This window comes from Triticum aestivum, chromosome 4A (genome assembly GCF_018294505.1).
Source record: "Triticum aestivum cultivar Chinese Spring chromosome 4A, IWGSC CS RefSeq v2.1, whole genome shotgun sequence".
In the NCBI taxonomy this organism is placed as follows: domain Eukaryota; kingdom Viridiplantae; phylum Streptophyta; class Magnoliopsida; order Poales; family Poaceae; genus Triticum; species Triticum aestivum.
Window position 1 is genome coordinate 599,180,333 of NC_057803.1, and position 2,605 is coordinate 599,182,937.

Genomic DNA, 2,605 nt, shown 5'->3' on the forward strand with positions numbered 1-2,605 from the left:
TAGCTAGTCTACGCACTATCCAACTTTGACCTAACTAACTGATATCACCAAGAATTTTATAGCTGCCCGGCTGCCTACCAGACACGTGTAAACTGTAGTAAATGCTCGGCAGATAGATGGTGATGATATGGCCGAAGTTTTGGCTTTAAGTTCCCAGCCCCTCATACGGTCAGACCATCATCAGTACCAGCGCGCCGTGGACAATTCCATCCCTATGGTCACCGTGCCCGTCGCCGCTGCCCGTCGCCGCTGCCGCCCTTATCGCGATGGAGGAGCTGGCCAGCCAACTCTCTGAGCTCAACCCAGTGCACTTGTTTTTGGCCTGTTTCTTCCCGGCCGCAGCGGCCATGGTCTACCTCATGCTGCGTCCGCGCGCGGTGTACCCCGTTTAACTGCCGCGTCCCCTTCGCCACATTTCTCGAGCACGCCAACCAACATCCCCAGCTCAACGAGCGCAGCATCCGGTTCATGACGCGGTTGATGGAGCGCTCGGGGATCGGTGAGCAGACCTGTCTGGCCCCGGCGCACCACTACGTTGGGACGCACAAATATTGCAGCGTTGACGCCGCCCGCGCAGAGTTCGAGCTTGTGGCTTTCTCAGCCATCGACGACCTGCTCGCCAAGACCGGCATCGCCCCCGACGCCATCGACATACTCATCGTCAACTGCAGCTTGTTCTGTCCCACGCCCTCGTTGGTCGACATGATCATAAACAAGTACAAGCTGCGGAGCGACATCCGTGGCATGCACCTCGCCGGCATGGGATGCAGCGCGGGGATGATCTCCGTGGGGCTCGCGAGGGAACTCCTCCAGGTCGCTCCCCAGGGCGCGCACGCACTGGTCGTCTCGACGGAGACAATCACGCCAAACTACTACCTCGGGGCCGAGCGCGCAATGCTCCTGCCCAACTGCCTCTTCCGCATAGGCGGGGCGGCCGCGCTGCTGTCGACATCGTCGGCAAAGGCCCGGTTCCGCCTGAAGCACGTCGTGCGCACGCTCACCGGCGCTGAGGACAGTTCGTACCAGTGTGTGTTTCAGGAGGAGGACGGAGAGGGCCACCGGGGGATCAACCTCAACAAGGACCTGATGAACATCGCCGGCAACTCGCTCAAGGCCAACATCACCGCAATTGGGCCACTCGTCCTGCCGGCCAGGGAGCAGCTTATGTTCGTCTTCTCCTTCATCGCACGGAAGGTGATCGGCAAGAGAGTGAAGCCGTACATCCCCGACTTCCGCAGGGCGTTTGAGCACTTCTGCATCCACGCCGGTGGCCGCGCGGTCATTGACGATCTGCAGAAGAGCCTTAGCCTTTCCGACGAGCAGGTGGAGGCATCACGCATGACGCTGCACCGGTTTGGAAACAAGTCGAGTAGCTCGCTTTGGTACGAGCTGGCCTACATCGAGGCCAAGGGCCGCATGCGCAAGGGCGACCGCGTGTGGATGATCGGCTTCGGATCTGGATTCAAGTGCAACAGTGCGGCGTGGGAGTGCATCGAGCCTGCGCGCAACGTCCATGGGCCGTGGGCAACGTCCATCCACAGATATCCGGTGGATGTTCCTGATGTTCTCAAGCATTAACTGCTGGCTATGAGTGCATGTGTAATAAGGGGCTATAAGAGCAGAGATTGATAATGGAGCTCGACCTTCATGGAGCCCTTAATTTAAAAAATAAATAGGTTGTAAAAAATTCTGAAGAAAAATACACACATACATCATATAGATATATACACTATTCCCTCCATTTCATAATAAGTGTCATTGTTTAGTTAAATCATGTCCGCAAAGCTTCATGTTGACATACATTTATATGCGAGCTATACAAAAATAACAAAATCATGTACAAACTTAAGTCCAAACTCTAAGTATCAGTCATACGGGGACATATTTGCATCAACTCCGAATTTCACTAGACCTTCAGTTTTCCTAGTAATTCATTCAATTTACATGTAATTTCTACACACCAAAGAGAAAACTGAGTATTTGTGCATTTTGCAACCATAGTAGGTTTTCCACACAAAAATACTACATAAGATGAAAAGAAAACGACACGATAAAGTTAAAAACTAAGATATCAACGACGGCCTCACCCCTGTCGGGCTGCAGGACCCAAGGTACGCCCTTGTGCCAAGTGCGCAGCTTGCAGCCGTGTTCCGTTGCTAGTCTCCTCTGATGCGATGTGCCGCTGGTTGGGTGGCTCCTGTATTCATCCTTGGAACATACTCCTGCCGTAAAGAATTATAAGAGCATTTAGCTCACTATTTCAATGATCTAAACATTCTTTTTTTTACAAGGAAGTAGTAGTATAATTCATGGCCTGAAAAATGTTTTTTTTAAGCCTCAAATGACTCACGTTCTGCTCTTCTCATGACTCAATTTTTTCTCCATACATCGATTAACATTTTGACCACCATGGTTCAGTATGGTGCAAAATATATAAAGGCTAGTGATGGGCGCCGGCGCGCCAGCCCAAATTTGGGCCGGTCGTACCAGCATCGTACAATTAAACAATCAGCAGCAGCACGATTCACTTCTTCCTCCCCTCGGACGTCTTCTTATTTTAGAAAAAGTTTTCATGGACGACGACGCACCAGCCTCGAAGCACCTC

General features: G+C 52.2%; 1 pseudogene; it reads left to right on the forward strand.

Moving 5' to 3' along the window:
• The first annotated feature begins 248 nt into the window (after positions 1–248).
• LOC123082496 (3-ketoacyl-CoA synthase 6-like) lies at positions 249–1,597 on the forward strand (annotated as a pseudogene).
• Positions 1,598–2,605: the final 1,008 nt, after the last annotated feature.